Here is a 17469-nt window from a genome sequence, read left to right on the forward strand (position 1 = left end):
AAAGCTAAGGCACAAAATGAATTATAGCTAGGTGTTAGAAATGCTGTAAATACTGGAGAAAGAGTATGAAAGTCTTATTGAAACTAGAAAACGAGCAAACAAAGGCTGATCGAGAGAAGCCAGGGAAGTTGTGTTCTTTTTGTATGTCTTCAACAAAAGAAAGAAGAAGCCACAATATACAATATTCAGATGCTTCAGTTGTGCTCAAATTGCTACAGCCTGATCAAATTCACTTCAAGGTGTGGATATTGTTTTTGAACCAACTTCCTTGTAAGAGTCAGAGGTAGCACAAGCTTCACCATTATCTTTAAAAAGGCAAGTGAGGCTTCATGTGAAATATCCATCCAGTGGGCAAACAGGAAATCCCTCTCACAATACTTTCTCACCAAACTGGGAAGGTAGAAAACATGCAGGTTCCCAACTTCTCCATGAGCAAAGAGAACAAAAGCACAGCCAGCAGGCTGCTTGCACTTGTGCCCAAAACTGGGATGGAGAATAGGGCATTAACTCAAAATTTTTATGTGGGAGATAACATCTTGTGGCTCTGGAATGAATAAGATGAAATTCAGGAATGGCTGCCAAATGCTACCCCCAGGAAAAATGACACAGAGATCAACTATTCTCTACCTTCATTAATAAGATGAGGAAAATAACTGACTTCAGTAAAGATCTGGGGCCTCTTTTGTCCAAATTTCCCTCTTGCAAGGATGTGGGAGCACTGGCAGAAAGGTGGTGCAGTTGAGGCAGTCCTTGATGTTGGATATTTAAGATCATCTTAGGGACTGGCTGAATATGTCAGGCCCTGTTCCAGAGCTGGCAGATGAATCAGGTGCCCCTCTGATGTTCACTCTTCTGAATTTCCATGAAAAGCCTGTTCTAAACAACTTCAACTGGCAAGCAAGGACTGCTTTGCTTTATGTAAGATTTTTTCTGCATTGTTCTTCCTGCAAGCGGACAACCTGTAAGATGATCCACGCTTCAATGTAAAACATGGCTACCAGATGCCTTGCATAGCTGTAAGTTTCCATGAATATATTAGTTTACAACTTCGAGTCAATCTTCTACATTTTTCAGATCCCTAAATCCACAGGAGGACAATCTGCATTTTCCTTTTGCATTTACAATTCTTAGATCCTCAGTACTTTATCCTGCAATGCTGTACACATTAATCTGTTTATACTCAGCTGATCAATTCATTTATGTCTGCATTCATCTTGTTCAATTCCTTCTTGATTTTCAGCTCAGCCACACTGGTCTCTTTCTAATGAGTCTCATTTTGAATTCACACACACTGGTCATCCTTTAATAGTATTTTCACCATATCTTTGTTTCTCTCCTCTTTTCCTAAGAAAAAGTTACAGCTGTGCCAGGAACACTTCAGGCTGTGGTCTGTCTTCAGATGGACAAGATGATCTCTCCAGATTCCTTTCTCCAGTTCTTCCATTATAGAAAAGATCACAGCTTAACTTATTTAGACAGACCAAGACTGGCTCCCAGTCACCTGCAGACTCATCCCAGAGTAATTTAAAAAAATAAACACAAATGTTTCACTTGATCAACCAAGAAAATATGCCACAAGTCTTCAGTCCTGCCTCCCTGTTCTACTCACTAGTCCTTAGGGACTCAAACTTGTAAAGGTATGTCAGTCAACAACACTAACAATATCAAGCACCTAAACTGTCTTTAAGTGCCTGTTAGCGGGTCACTAGTCAGCCTGTGCACATCAGGGAAACTTCTCATCACTCCTGGTGCCTTTTTGCCTTCAGTTTAGCAAAAGGAGTTTTAAGAAATTCTCTCACCAGCTTGGGCTTCCTTTGCAGTTTGCAGCTCACGGTCCTTCTCTGCCATTCCTTCTGCTCTGGGTGCCCCAGATGAGCACAGCTATGTAGTGCTTGAAGATGAACCTTGTTGAGCAGTCCTGGCTCTCTCTCACCCTGTTAATGTTTCACTTCACAGCAGCAGTCCTTTGGTCGCCAATAAATAGTGATTTATTCACTACTTACTCAACAAGCAGAAAGGAGGAATGAGCGCTATAGGCCATATAATGAAATAGAGATGAAAAGATAGAAAGAGAATTGTAAAAAGCTTTGTTTGGAAATGCTTGTGGCTTCTGTTACAAGACTGGAGGGAGGGGAAACACATCAGGAAAGGGCTTTCCCTTTCAAAGGACTTTTAAAGAGACTGTTACAGCACATAAAAATTAGGATATTTATCTTCACTTAGGGGAAATGTTCAGCAAAACACAGAATGAAGAAAACCCAGTGCAAACAAATACAACCATAAATGTAAACTCATTTCTAGGCTCTCAGGATGGGAACATCACAGAATCACTGCAAAAATTGGAAGCTGGCTCCAGAACAAGACTTGCAGTCTTTTGTAACCAAGCACTGATTAACAGTGAGTGCCAAGGAAGGATATACATTACTTTGAAAACCAGGAATAATTTAACTATTCAGGTTGTCAGTACAGAGAGAGCCTAAGTGACCTCTTGAATTCCTTTCCAACTATTTCCCCCTTGAGATTCCAAGTTGTATTTGATACTGCGAGGTCAGGCACTGTGCCCTGACTCCCAGCTGACCAGCTGCACCAGTTTGTGTAGGTTGAAGACAGAGGAAATGGACACTGAGGTGCTCCAGGCAATGCTGACCCACAAGCACATGTCCAATCCCTGGGACATTTGTATTCTCTGTCCTTCCTGCTTGGCCTTCATCTCCCTCCATAGCCATTTAAAGCATTTTAAGAATGCAACTCGTGTCTTAGAGGCAGTCCCTTATTAAAACAATACCTAGTTTTATTGTTCATACAGGTTTGTAAAGTCTGAGGAAAAAAAAAAAAAAAAAAAAAAAAGAAAAAAAAAAAGAAGAAGAAAATAAAAAGAAATTAAGAAAAGGAGAACCAAGATGGGTATTAAAGGGAACATTAGCTCATCTTCTAACACCCTACTTAGTGCTGTTTGAGATCGCTAAATTCTGAATGGCTTTCTTAATGCCCCTAATAATCAAGATGTGCTAGACTCTCACACACCCACCACCACAGCTGACTGGCTCTGGCATAACTCCAGCTCTTTGATTAAAACCTGGCACTAGAAGAATCCACAGGTTAACCCCATCCACTTGCCTGGGGCTGGATCTTCCATCCCCTTCATGGAGTGAGAAGGTGGGAGGTCTCTGCAGCTGGAAGAAAGATGGATGTGGTGTGGCAGAACTTTGAAAAAGCACTTGATGGCTGCTTGGCAAACATTTTCTCCCTGGTGGTACTGGTAGCAGGTTCTTAGTGCTGTAGGTCTCAGGATGTTTCACTGTGCAGATGACACTATTTCCTCTTCAGAGATGGGCAAAAGAGGGGGAAAAAATGTCCTGATGAAGGCAGACTCCACTGAAAGCTCACAGGTGCCAGCTCAGCAGTCTATTCATCAAGCTGCCCTGCCTTTAGCGTTATCACAGCAAAGATTGAAAAACAATTGCATGCAGCATCTCAGCCATCTGTAGTCCATTCCAGCCTCTGGGACATATACTGCCTTGGGAACAGCCCTTTTCACACTGACAAAGTGGTAAGTCCCATACCATCTTCTATCCCTTTCCACGCTCAGCTGCTTGTACTCACTGTTTACTTGTTTCTCCTTCAGGAAGAGGCAGCTGGTAGCAAGAAACGCAGGAATCCTGCAACTCCTCCATCCCTCGCAGCCAGCTCTCAGGGATGCCCAGCACTGGGGGTCTGCTGGACAGCAAAGGAGGGTTCACAGCTCCTGGATGTGGCAGCAGGACACCGGGGTTCAGTTCTGATTCTGCTATATATCAGACACCTTGAGCTATCCTTAGCTCCACTGGCCATGAAATGAGAGACAAGCAGAACTAATCTCCCATACACACAAAGGAAACACTTTCATCCATTAATCTGGCCATACAACTAGGAGAATCTCAGGGCAGGCACTAATTGTAGTTTTTCCAGTTTTGTTTTTCATGCACCAACAATAAACAGCCTGATTGTTTCATTATCTGCAAACTTAATGCACTGCACAATTTCAAATCCTTGCCATTGCAGAGAGAGTACTCTCACCATCTCTCAGCACAGAGGATTTTTTTGGCTAGAGCTTAAGTTAGATTGCTGTTGCATAATCAGTGTTTCATTAGGGCAAGCTGCCAGGTCAGGGAACATGTAAATCCCTATAATATCTGTCCTGGTAGAAATCCTACTGATCTAATCCAGAGAGATCCCAGCTCTACATCAGTGGCCCCTACCAGATGCAAGCACAGATAGACACATCACAGCCTCCTGCATTCTAGGGACTGTCATTGCTATGAGATTTTAATCAGATCCTCCTGGACCAGCTCCCTCCATTGCCACACCCAGGGCCAGGCTGATCAGGGGCTCATCCAAGATTCATTAACTCTGGTTCCCCACATTTTTATAATGAGCTTGTGGTGCCATCCATTCTTTTCTGCCTCCCTCTGCAGTGACCACAGGGATCACTTTGTCGGATGGGGAAAGCCAGCAACTTGTCATGGTTTAATAATTTTGTAATTTTTGCTATCAGTATTCCACATCATAACATCATATAAAGCATGAATAATTTTACTGAATCTGCAACTTACAGAAGAAGACTACATCTCCCAGGGAACAACACGATGGGTCACGGGACCTGGACTCTATATTAACTCTGTCGCAGAACAGACTGACGTCTTTCGAGTTCTGGCGTTCAGGGGAGTGTGTGGGAGCCTTCACCGTCTCGCCTAAATTTCACAGTAGGCCTCTCGGTTACGGGACTCATTCTCTCTCCTATTTTGCTTGATTCGTTAGCCCAATTTTCAATTTTCAATTATATTGTATTATATTGTGTTATCCGGTATTTCGATATAGTATTTAGTAAATAAGTGTGCCTCCTTAGATCGTTGCCGCTGTTTTCTTTTCCTAATTAACTTTTTCCTTTCGGCCCAGGGCCCCTCCGGGGCCCACGGCCCCTGTCACGGACGCAGGTGGATTTTTAGTTCAAACCGTGACAGATTTTTGGTGGAGAATGCGGGCATATTGAGTTGCTGTTTTTCTGTGTTTTCTTCTGTTGCTCTTTTAGCTTTTAACAGAGCTACAAGTTGTTTTTCTTTGTTAAGGAGCTATCTTAGGTTTGCGATTCTGCGCCTGCGAGCTTGACCTTGAAAGTCCAGGCGGACTGCCAATACTCCGGTATATTTTATAAACACTGCTGAGCTTTGTTTTCTTTTAGTTTTTTTTCTCTCTATTGAAGAAAAAAAAAAAAAAAAAAAAAAAAAAAAATGTTCCCTCTAGTAAGTTTGTTCTACCAGGGACTGCATTTCATTAGTTCCTCTTTTGTGATGCTCCAAACATATTGGAGCATGTTTAAGCTAGCCACTTTTTCCTATGGAATTGTAAACATGTATAATGATTTGAAAGCATGGTTATCAACGCTTACTTGGTATCTGCATGCAGCTCCAGAGGGAGCAACTAATGCAACTAATGCAACTAATGCAACTAATAGTACGGAAATGGTGGTTTTTGAGCGTGCTCTTCCTTTTTTCTTTGCATCCTTTAAGCAGTCTTCGACTGACCAGTTGTCCCAGTGGACCACACTGTCAATCTTATTAATCTCCCTGAATTTACTGTTGGTTATTGTAGTGATCTCACTCAGTATCTGGATTTATAACCTCAGGAGGAAGTCTTCCCTAGAATTAGAGAATACTGAGTGGCAGGGAGTGTGGAGAGACTTTGGAGAGACTTTTAGAAGACAGACATCTTTAGTGTCATGGAGCTTTACTCCTGAACACTTAAAGAATCCCAAGAGTTTGACCGCATATTTGAGACAGGAATGTTGTGGCTCAGGCAGATCTCAGGAGGCACAAATGACTTGGGGCCTAGCTAATGCTTATCGGGCCTTATTTAATACCATTTCTGAGAGGGAAGTTTTTGATGCTGAGAGAGGGAGTCTCAGGGCTGAGAATGAGAGTCTCCTTGATGAGAGAAATAACCTCCTACAACAACGAGACTCATTCTGGTATGAGAAAGAGAGTCTCAGAGCTGAGAGAGAAGACCTCCTACATCAACGAGACACATATTGGTATGAGAAAGAATCCCTGCAATCCAAACTCAACACTCTTCAGTCCGAGCACAACGCTCTCCAGTCCGGGCACGGCACCCTCCAGTCCGAGCACAACGCTCTCCGGTCCGAGCACGACACTCTCCAGTCCGAGCACAACGCTCTCCGGTCCAAGCACGACACTCTCCAGTCCGAGCACAACGCTCTCCAGTCCGAGCACAACGCTCTCCGGTCCAAGCACAACGCTCTCCAGTCCGAGCACAACGCTCTCCAGTCCGAGCACAACGCTCTCCGGTCCAAGCACAACGCTCTCCAGTCCGAGCACAACGCTCTCCAGTCCGAGCACAACGCTCTCCGGTCCGAGCACAACGCCCTCCAGACTGAGAATAGCTGCCCCCAGTCTGAGCGCGACATTCTCCCGTCGGAGCGTGACACCCTCCAGACTGATTACAACACCCTCCAGTCTGAGCACAACATCCTTCAGTCCGAATGTAACACCCTCCGATCTGAGCGAGATGTCCTCCGGTCCATGTACAGCGACCTCAAGGTTCAGTTCGATGCTATCAAGATCGATCGTAACAACCTCCAGACCATGTACGATGCCGTCCAATCTGAGCGCAACACTCTCCAGTTCAAACACGACGCGCTCGAGTCCGGGTTCGACACAATTCAGTCCAAGTACAACGCCCTCAGGGCTGAGTTCGACACCCTGGAGTTCGAGCGCGATCTCCTCCGATCCAAGCTATGCACCCTCCAGTCCAAGGGGAACATCCCCAAGTCTGAACCGTATGTACCACACCTTGACCAACTACCAGGGGCACCAGATACAATGTTGGTTGCCCCTGTAAGAGGGCGAAAAGTAAAACAATTTTCAACTCAGTTAGAGAAAATGCAGAAGGAGTTAGAAGAGCGAAGGGAGTTAGGAGAGCAGGACTCAGGAGAGCAGGGGGACTCAGGAGAGCAGGGGGACTCAGGAGACCAGAAGAAGTTGGAGGAGCAGAGGATGTTAGAGGGGTATAAGAAGATGATAGAGGAGCAGAAGATGATAGAGGAGCAGAGGAAGTTAGGAGAGAGGAAAAAGAAGGAGGGTTACCTAGAGGAAATAATACAAGAGTCAGAGTCAGATGAAGAGGAGCCAAAAGTTAGATTTTCTTTACGAGAATTTCTCGAGTCCAAACTTATAGATGGGGCAGCCTCATCAACACAGTTACCACCATCAACACCTGGGACTCTTGATAGAGCAAAAGGTGAGCAAAGTATTACGACCATTATTGATAGATCTTTAAAACTGAGTGAAATTCGGGATCTAAGAAAGGATTACACACGTCAACCAAAAGAACATATGGTCACTTGGTTACTTCGATGCTGGGACAATGGTGCCAGCAGTGTGTGGCTTGATGGCAATGAAGCTCGCCAACTGGGTAGCATTTCCAGAGATGCACGTGTGGACAGAGGTATTGGCACATGCCAAGATCAGTCCTACACCCTCTGGAAGCGGATGTTGATAGCGGTAAGAGATAGATTCCCCTTTAAACGGGACTTGGAGCCTGAGAAAAGGAAATGGACTGATATAGAGAAAGGCATCCAAACTTTGAGAGAAAGTGCTCTGGTGGAAATGCTATACAGCTCCCACTTCAACCGCAATGACCCGAACCAATTACATGATCCTGAGATAGTCCGTGTACCACGACAAATGTGGCGTGACTTTACAAGGGCTGCTCCAGAAAAGCATGCCAGTGCACTTGCATTAGTATATGGCCAAGGGGAAAGGAAACCCCTTGTTAATGAACTAATTGCTAAACTTCAGGAGCTTGAATTATTTATAAGCACTACAGAAGTTAATCGTTATACTTCAGCCATTGTCAAAATAGCTGAAAGGTTAAACAGAATGGAGGGAACACAAAATGAAATTATTGACATGTTGACTAACATGCCTGATGTAGATGGATCCATGGTGGTACCAGATGATGGGGACCAGGATTCCCACGATCGCCTATTGAAAAAGCTAAACAACATGAGTTCCTCTCAACCCGTATCATCGAAAATCTCAACCATAAAAAAGAGAGGTCCTCATATTCAAGCAAATGACAACGATAAGACCATACGTTTTGCTTTGTTGTATTTCTTGAGTAATCATGGGGAGGATATAAAGAGGTGGTATAATTCATCCACTTCTGCACTTCAGGCACGAGTGAAAGAATTACAGTACAAAACAACCACCAAGGCGAACTCTTCCAAAAGGGGGAAAGTTCCAGTTGCTGCAAGCCACCGAGGTAAACAATAGAGGGGCCCTGCCCCCAGCCAGGGGGGGGAAAGGGACAACAGAGTATACTGGACTGTGTGGATTAAGTGGCCTGGCACATCTCAACCACAGAAATATAAAGCCTTGGTGGACACTGGTGCACAGTGCACCCTAATGCCCTCAAGTCACCAAGGGACACAACCAATATATATCCATGGAGTGACTGGGGGTTCTCAAGAATTGACTATGTTGGAGGCCGAAATAAGCCTCACTGGTAAAAACTGGCAAAAACACCCTATTGTGACTGGTCCAGAGGCTCCATGTATACTGGGAATCGATTACCTTAGGATGGGACATTTTAAGGATCCCAAGGGGTATCGATGGGCCTTTGGGATAGCTGCTGTTAACACAAACGGTGTTAAGCAGCTGTCAACTTTACCTGGTCTGTCAGATGATCCTTCTGCTGTGGGGTTGCTCCAGGTAAAAGACCAAGTGGTACCAATTGCCACCAAAGTGGTGCACAGACGGCAGTACCGCACCAATAGGGACTCATTGCTCCCCATTCACAAGCTAATTCGCCAATTAGAAAATCAGGGAGTGATTAGCAAAACTCACTCGCCTTTTAACAGCCCCATATGGCCAGTGCGTAAAACCAGTGGGGAATGGAGGCTGACGGTAGATTACCGTGGCCTGAATGAAGTCACACCTCCATTAAGTGCTGCTGTACCAGACATGCTAGAACTCCAGTATGAATTGGAGTCAAAAGAAGCTAGGTGGTATGCCACCATTGACATTGCTAATGCCTTCTTTTCCATCCCATTGGCTGCAAAATGTAGGCCACAGTTTGCTTTTACCTGGAGAGGTATTCAGTATACCTGGAACCGTTTACCTCAGGGGTGGAAGCACAGCCCAACAATTTGCCATGGATTGATCCAAGCTGTCTTGGAACAGGGTAATGCTCCTGAGCACTTGCAGTATATTGATGACATTGTAGTGTGGGGCCATACAGCAGCAGAGGTTTTCCAGAAAGGAAAACAGATAATCCAAATTCTTTTGCAAGCTGGTTTTGCCATTAAGAGCAGCAAGGTGAAGGGGCCTGCCCAGGAAATCCAGTTCTTAGGTATAAAATGGCAAGATGGACGTCGTCACATCCCAGCAGATGTGATTGACAAAATCACTGCTATGTCTCCACCCACCAACAAAACAGAGACCCAATCTTTTCTGGGAGTAGTGGGCTTTTGGAGAATGCATGTCCCAAACTACAGCCACATAGTGAGCCCTCTCTATCAGGTAACACGGAAGAAGAATAATTTCTCATGGGGTCCTGAGCAGCAGCAGGCTTTTGAGCAGGTAAAACAAGAGATAGCCCGTGCCGTGGCCTTGGGGCCAGTACGGACGGGACAGGATGTAAAGAACATCCTCTATACTGCTGCTGGAGAGAAAGGTCCCACTTGGAGTTTGTGGCAAAGAGCCTCAGGAGAGACCCGAGGCCGACCCCTGGGATTCTGGAGTCGAGCATATAAAGGGTCTGAGGAGCGCTACACTCCGACTGAGAAGGAGATCTTAGCCGTGTATGAGGGGGTTCGGGCTGCTTCTGAAGTAGTTGGGACAGAGGTTCAGCTTCTTCTAGCACCTCGCTTGCCAGTAATAAACTGGATGTTTAAAGGACAGGTTCCCTCCACCCATCATGCTACTGATGCCACTTGGAGTAAGTGGATTTCATTAATTACTCAACGAGCTCGAATGGGAAAACTCAGCCGTCCTGGAATTCTAGAAGTGATCATGGACTGGCCTGAGAGTAAAAAAATTGAAAAACCACCTACAGAAGAGGTATCACGTGCTAAAGAGGCACCACCATACAATGAGCTACCAGAAAACGAAAAGAAATTTGCCCTATTCACAGATGGATCATGTCGTATTGTAGGGAAGCATCGCAGATGGAAAGCTGCTGTATGGAGCCCCACACGACAAGTTGCAGAGGCCACTGAAGGTAAAGGAGAATCAAGTCAATTCGCAGAGGTAAAGGCTGTTCAGCTGGCTTTAGATGTAGCTGAACGGGAGAGGTGGCCAATGCTTCATCTTTATACTGATTCATGGATGGTGGCAAATGCCTTATGGGGGTGGTTGCAACAGTGGGAAGATGATAATTGGCAACGAAAGGGTAAACCTGTTTGGGCTGCTGAACTGTGGAAAGACATTGCTGCCCGAATAAGGAACATTGTTGTAAAGGTGCGCCATGTAGATGCTCATGTGCCTAAAAGTAAGGCTACTGAAGAACATAAAAATAACCATCAGGTTGATCAAGCTGCCAAAATTGAGGTGGCTCAAATAGACTTGGACTGGCAGAACAAGGGTGAATTATTCCTAGCTCGGTGGGCCCACGAGACTTCAGGTCATCAAGGAAGGGATGCGACATACAAGTGGGCCAGAGACCGAGGGGTGGACTTAACTATGGACGCTATTGCTCAAGTTATTCATGACTGTGAAACATGCGCCATAATTAAACAAGCCAAGAGGATGAAACCTTTTTGGGGGGAAGGGCGATGGCAAAAGTATAAATATGGAGAGGCATGGCAGGTTGATTATATCACCTTGCCACGATCTCGCAATGGTAAGCGTTATGTACTCACCATGGTGGAAGCAACCACTGGGTGGCTTGAAACATACGCAGTACCCCATGCTACCGCCCGAAGCACCATATTAGGGTTGGAAAAGCAAATCCTGTGGCGGCATGGCACTCCGGAAAGAATTGAATCAGATAATGGGACTCATTTCAAAAATTCTCTTGTAACCACTTGGGCCAAAAATCATGGCATTGAGTGGATTTACCATATTCCCTATCATGCACCAGCTTCTGGTAAGATTGAATGATTCAATGGGTTGTTGAAAACTATGTTGAAAGCAATGGGTGGTGGAACGTACAAAAACTGGGAGAACCATTTAGCAGAAGCCACCTGGTTGGTCAACACTCGAGGATCTAGTAATCGTAATGGTCCTAACCAATCCAGCTCCCTACGTACCGTGGAGGGAGATAAGGTTCCTGTAGTACACATAAAAAGTGTGTTGGGAAAAACAGTTTGGGTCCTTCCAGCGTCTGGAAAGGGCAAACCTCTCCGGGGTACTGTCTTTGCCCAGGGACCTGGGTGCACGTGGTGGGTGATGGACAAAAATGGGAATGTCCAATGTGTACCACAAGGGAATTTGATGTTGGGGGAGTGCAGCCAATGATTTTTCCTGTAGATATATAGGTAGAGTCTCAGAAAATATTTCAATTAGTAGGTACAGAATAGTTCAATTAGGCATTCTGTAAGCAAGTTTTCCATCTGGACTCTATATCCTGCACTGGCCATGCATGTGTAGAGCACACATGGAAAGAAGTATAAGTCAAAAGGGAATCTGCTGTGGTGGCTGGGAAGGGATGAGTGCACCTTGATGTGGGGGACGCCCTACTAGCACTGCCTTTCCCCTCTACCGCTGACGTGTTTTCCTTTTCTGGCAGTTTTGCCATTTTCTCAAAATTAATAAATAGTAGGTTAGGTTATAGAGTTTTGTTCTCAACTTAGGGATTTGTATGGAATAAATATAAATTGTTGAGGAAAATAAGGTTGCTGATTATTCACAATTATACATATGAGTGTGTATGTATGTATAAACATAATGTAATGATGTAGAATAAGGGGTGGAATGTCATGGTTTAATAATTTTGTAATTTTTGCTATCAGTATTCCACATCATAACATCATATAAAGCATGAATAATTTTACTGAATCTGCAACTTACAGAAGAAGACTACATCTCCCAGGGAACAACACGATGGGTCACGGGACCTGGACTCTATATTAACTCTGTCGCAGAACAGACTGACGTCTTTCGAGTTCTGGCGTTCAGGGGAGTGTGTGGGAGCCTTCACCGTCTCGCCTAAATTTCACAGTAGGCCTCTCGGTTACGGGACTCATTCTCTCTCCTATTTTGCTTGATTCGTTAGCCCAATTTTCAATTTTCAATTATATTGTATTATATTGTGTTATCCGGTATTTCGATATAGTATTTAGTAAATAAGTGTGCCTCCTTAGATCGTTGCCGCTGTTTTCTTTTCCTAATTAACTTTTTCCTTTCGGCCCAGGGCCCCTCCGGGGCCCACGGCCCCTGTCACGGACGCAGGTGGATTTTTAGTTCAAACCGTGACACAACTCCAGCAGGAAGAGCAGCTGAGTGGGTTTTCCCTGTATTAAACTCCAGAGGGAAAGACACAAAATTAGTGACTTTTCCTAAACACACAGTCTGAACTGACAGTCTGTAGCACAATTTCTTTTGTCCTGGCTATGCTGTGCACAAGGAAGTCTGCTCTCCCCTGGCTCTTGGTGCAAATCCCCTCCGACTGCAGGGGAGAAAGGTTATACTCACATAAGAGAAGGAGTTCATAAGTTGCTCTTCTTCATACAAACAGCACCCCTGAGCAAAGACATGCTTTCCTCATGGACACAGGGAGCTGCAGAGCAGAGCTGAAGCTGCAAGGAAGCAGCCAGATGCACATCCCACCAGCAGGCAATGGTACATGGTATTTCTCCTGCACCTACAGCCTGGATGCTGCAAGTCAGTGGGTTTGTGCAACTGCAGGCTCAGCATGAGTCTGGCTCCAACAACAGGTGGTCTGATGAATCTATTTGAGGCTGCTTTCATTCATCAGGCCACTATGGTCACCTCCTGGCCCCTCTGCTTTCCCAACCTGTTTCCAAGTAGTTCCTCATGCACTATAAGGATACAAACCCTCAACGGATTTCCTTTATCTTCCTGCAGTGTATTTGTTAGACGCTGATTGGGTCCTTCTTTGCATTTATTACTCACCAGCTGCCATTCCCACCTGCATCGTTGTGGATGCCTAGCAGCTCCAAATGACAATATGGATTTCCACCACCTCTTACACCTGTGCTCATAGCTGATCTTTTGCTGTTCAGTATTCAGCTTTAGGTCTGTCCAAGAGCTTTTGCACAGCCTTCAGTAAACAGAGGAGACTACACTGGTATTCAGTGACAGAAATCCATTAGTGCCAATATTTGTTAGCTTTAATAAAGCCATGATGAAAAAAGCAGTCACCTTTTACATGGCCTTTGGCTATGCCTAGGATACAAGAGAAAATCTGGCAGTGCCAGTCCTATGAGATACAGAGGGCCACTCAGGAGGTTTGTAGTCAATTGACTTCAAAGAACCTCAGAGTGCTCAGCAACCCACAAGAAGAGCTTTGTTTATAAAAGCAAAAAGACTCCAGTCTTCAAAAAGGGCAAGAAGGAAGACCCAGGTAATTACAGGCAAGTCAGCCTCACCTCTGTCCCAGGGAAGGTGATGGAACAGCTTGTTCTAGATGCCATCTCCAGACAACTGGGTGATATGGAGGCTATCAGGAGTACTCAGCATGGGTTCACCAAGGGGAGGTCGTGCTCGACCAACCTGGTCGCCTTTTATGAAGATGTCACTAGCTGGGTGGACAGGGGGAGGGCGGTAGATGTAGTCTACCTTGATTTCAATAAGGCTTTTGATACTGTCCCCCATGACATCCTTATAAAGCTGAGGAAGTATGGGATAGATGAGTGGACAGTGAAGTGGGTTGAGAATTGGCTGACTGGCAGAGTGCAGAGGGTTGTCATTGCCGGTGTGGTGTCTGGCTGGAGGCGTATAACTAGCAGCGTCCCCCTGGGGTCTGTACTGGGTCTGGTCTTGTTAAACATCATCAGCGACCTTGATGAGGGGATAGTGACCACCCTCAGCAAGTTTGCTGATTACACGAAGTTGGGAGGATTGGCTGACATGCCTGAAGGCTGTGCTGCCATTCAGCGAGACCTGGACAGGCTGGAGAGCTGGGCAGTAAGAAACCGGATGAGGTTTAGCAAAAGCAAGTGTAGAATCTTGCACCTAGGGAGGAATAATTACATGCACCGGTACAGGCTGGGGGAAGAGCTGCTGGAGAGGAGCTCTGCTAAGAGGGACCTGGGCGTCCTGGTGGACAACAGATTGGCCATGAGCCAGCAGTGTGCCCTTGTAGCCAAGAAGGCCAATGACATCCTGGGGTGCATTAAAAAGAGCGTGTCCAGCAGGTCGAAGGAGGTGATCCTCCCCCTCTACTCTGCCCTATTAATGCCTCATCTGGAATATTGTGTCCAGTTCTGGGCTCCCCAGTACAAAAAAGACAGGGATCTCTTGGAGAGAGTCCAGCGGAGGGCCACGAAGATGGTGAAGGGCCTGGAGCATCTCCCCTATTAAGAAAGGAAATGCCTTGTCCAGAAGCAAGCAGTGGGCTGGAGAGGGCACCAAAACGAAACCCTGCTTGCACCTTTCCCTCTCCTCATTCCACATGCTGACATTTATTTTAAGAGCAAAAACAAGACTACAGTGAAGAAAGCTCCAGAACAACTCAGCTACTTTATTCACCCCCTTCTCTTTCCACTACAGAAGATTCTCAGAAAACCTCCAAGAGCCACGTTACTGCTCTGCTGACCCTTCTCTGGGATGCATCAGTGCGCTCAGAAATGACTGAGAGCAACACATGCACACAGACACACAGCAGATCCCTACACAACCACTTCTCCACTAGGAAACAGCATCAAAAAGCAGCTGGTGGGAAGAGTAGAAGTGGAAAGCGGGCATGGTGAGAGAAGTGCTTTGGGCAGCAAGGAAAGGCCATCTGAAGCTCCTGGGTTAAGTCCCTTCTGCAGAGGGTGTCGGTGATGCCGTCTCCTTTGCAAACTCTTCCTGCATGGAGAGAAGCATTGGTCTCCCTCATCCCCGGGCTCTCCAGCGTTTTGAGGGTCTCTCCTGCTGGGGGTTTTCCCATGAGAAATGAGGCACCAGCCCTGAGAGAAACTCTTCCTGCAGGAGATGCAGTCCTAGTAGCTACCTGTCCTGTGGACTGCAATGTTTAATGAGGACTGAGCTTTGCATGAAGTTCTTCTGGGAGTGTGAGGAGCTCTCTGCTAGGCACAAAGCCCTTCTCACACTCAAGGCTTCCTGCCATTTCAGCTCACTGGTGCAGACATTCTGGTAACACAGCAGATGGGATTCTCTGAGGGAGAGAAAAGACAAGTTCCCAGGCATCTCCCTGCATGCAGGCCTGGCCAAAATGTTCTAAAATGTCTGACAGAAGCTATGGTCTCTCTCCTGTGTGCATATGCTGGTGCAGCTTCAATTCAGAACTCCCTTTGAAGCTCTTACCACACTCAGGACACTCACAGGGTCTCTTTTTCCTGATGGATGCTCTGATGCAGTGTCAGCTCAGAACACCTTTTAAAGCTCTTCCCACACTCAGGACACTTATAGGGTCGCTCTCCTGTGTGCATGCACTGGTGCATCTTCAATTCAGAATGCCTTTTGAAGCTCTTCTCACACTCAGAGCACATATATGGTCTCTCTCCTGTGTGGACATGCTGGTGCACCTTCAGTTCAGAGCTGCTTTTGAAGCTCTTCCCACACTCAGGACACTTATAGGGTTTCTCTCCTGTATGGATGCGCTGGTGGAGCTTCAAATCAGAACTGCTTATGAAGCTCTTCTCGCACTCAGAGCACTTATATGGTCTCTCTCCTGTGTGGACACGCTGGTGCATCTTCAATTCAGAACGCCTTTTGAAGCTCTTCCCACACTCAGGACATTTATATGGTCTCTCTCCTGTGTGGATGCGCTGGTGGAGCTTCAAATCAGAACTGCTTATGAAGCTCTTCCCACACTCAGAGCACTTATAGGGTCTCTCTCCTGTATGGATGCGCTGGTGGAGCTTCAAATCAGAACTGCTTATGAAGCTCTTCTCACACTCAGAGCACTTATATGGTCTCTCTCCTGTGTGGACACGCTGGTGGATGGTGAGGTGGGTTCTCCCTTTGAAGCTCTTCCCACACTCAAGGCACTTATACGATCTCTCTCCTGTGTGAATGCGATGGTGGATGGTGAGGCTGGAACTGTTTTTGAAGCTCTTCCCACACTCAAGGCACTTATACGGTCGCTCTCCTGTGTGGACACGTTGGTGTATTTTGAGTTTAGAAATACCTTTCAAGCTCTTCCCACACTCAAGGCACTTGTACAGTCTCCCTCTTCTGTGGATACACTGGTGGGAAGTGAGGCTCACACTGTCCGTAAAAGTCTTTCCACAGTCAGAGCACTCAGAGGCTCTCTCTCCTGTGTACATGCACTGCTGGCCAGTGGGGTGGAGTCTCCATTTCATGCTCTCTGCAGAATCACAGAACTCGTAATGCCTCTTTGCTGAGTGCGTGCACTGGTGGCTAGTGATGCTGGAATCCAGTTTAAAGCTTTTCTCACACTCAGTGCATGGATTCTGCTTTTTCATCTGGCACACATCCTTGCTCCTGGTTTCCTCAGGCTGCTTTGGACCTATGTTGGAGTCCACTGGGTTCCTCAGTGTCATTCCCAGATGCTTTCCCAGGGGCTTCTTGATGTGCTCACCCTGACCTTGCTGCAGGACTTCCTGGACATCCCTTCTGATTTCTTCCACAGAGATGCGATTCAGCTGCATTTCCGCTACACAATTTCTCTGCGGAACCTCCTTTGTATTTTTGATCCCATCAGCTGCTGGATGACAGAGGAAATGCAGCAATAGCACACGGTGCCCAAAATAAAACACAGGCAGAGAAGGCTCTTACAGCCCCAACATTCCCCTTCCCTCCACCACCTCACCTGGGCTGAGGTCTCCTGGCATGGTCTCAGGGCTACGCACATCTGGGATCCAGGGGTCTTCCCCTCGTTCAAGCAGGGAGATCAGCATGGGCTTGGGGGCTGGAAGTGGAGCTTCAGGGAGAGAAACAGGGAACAAGAGAGCATTTCCCTCATGCTGGCACAGTGCCTGTTCAACAGTTCCACTCTGTGCCCCTCCCCAAGGAGAAACCACCATTTAGGTCTAAATGACACTGTGCCTACAGATTCCCTTGGAGCAAAGAATGTTTTGACATCTCTGAACATTGTGAAGGGATATTTTTTCTTTCAAATTAACTTTACAACAGCTTATTTGTTTTCTTACAGTCTACCAGAGGTCAAGGCATCAAAATGTTGATGGCAATTGCATGGAAAATCCTCAATTCCATAGCAGTAACCAGGGATTCATCTGTGAGCTGGAGCTGGTGGCACCAAGCAACACACAACACAAGGGCTGGTTTTCTCCCTCCTGGCTGATGCCTGCTTGCCAGC

The 17469-nt window shown here is 46.1% G+C and overlaps 1 long non-coding RNA gene and 2 pseudogenes across 3 annotated transcripts in view; 2 read left to right on the plus strand and 1 right to left on the minus strand.

Annotated features, from left to right (window-relative positions):
• LOC146756597 (uncharacterized) overlaps positions 1 to 17469 on the plus strand; it is a 210935-nt pseudogene that overhangs the window by 48832 nt on the left and 144634 nt on the right. The window lies entirely within an intron of this gene.
• Positions 1805 to 4002, plus strand: LOC146756601 (uncharacterized). Its single transcript, XR_014937272.1, has 2 exons — positions 1805 to 2397; positions 3328 to 4002. It is a non-coding gene; the product is annotated as an uncharacterized LOC146756601 (long non-coding RNA).
• LOC146756602 (uncharacterized) overlaps positions 14684 to 17469 on the minus strand; it is a 29508-nt pseudogene continuing 26722 nt past the window's right edge. The window contains exons 7-8 of the transcript XR_014937356.1: positions 16963 to 17073; positions 14684 to 16857 (exon numbers count right to left, since the gene is read on the minus strand). The product of XR_014937356.1 is annotated as an uncharacterized LOC146756602 (transcript). The remainder of the gene's footprint in view (positions 16858 to 16962; positions 17074 to 17469) is intronic.

The sequence above is a fragment of the Coturnix japonica genome, chromosome 26, assembly GCF_054131305.1.
Source record: "Coturnix japonica strain WE chromosome 26, WE-NBRP24, whole genome shotgun sequence".
NCBI classification, from domain to species: Eukaryota; Metazoa; Chordata; class Aves; order Galliformes; family Phasianidae; genus Coturnix; species Coturnix japonica.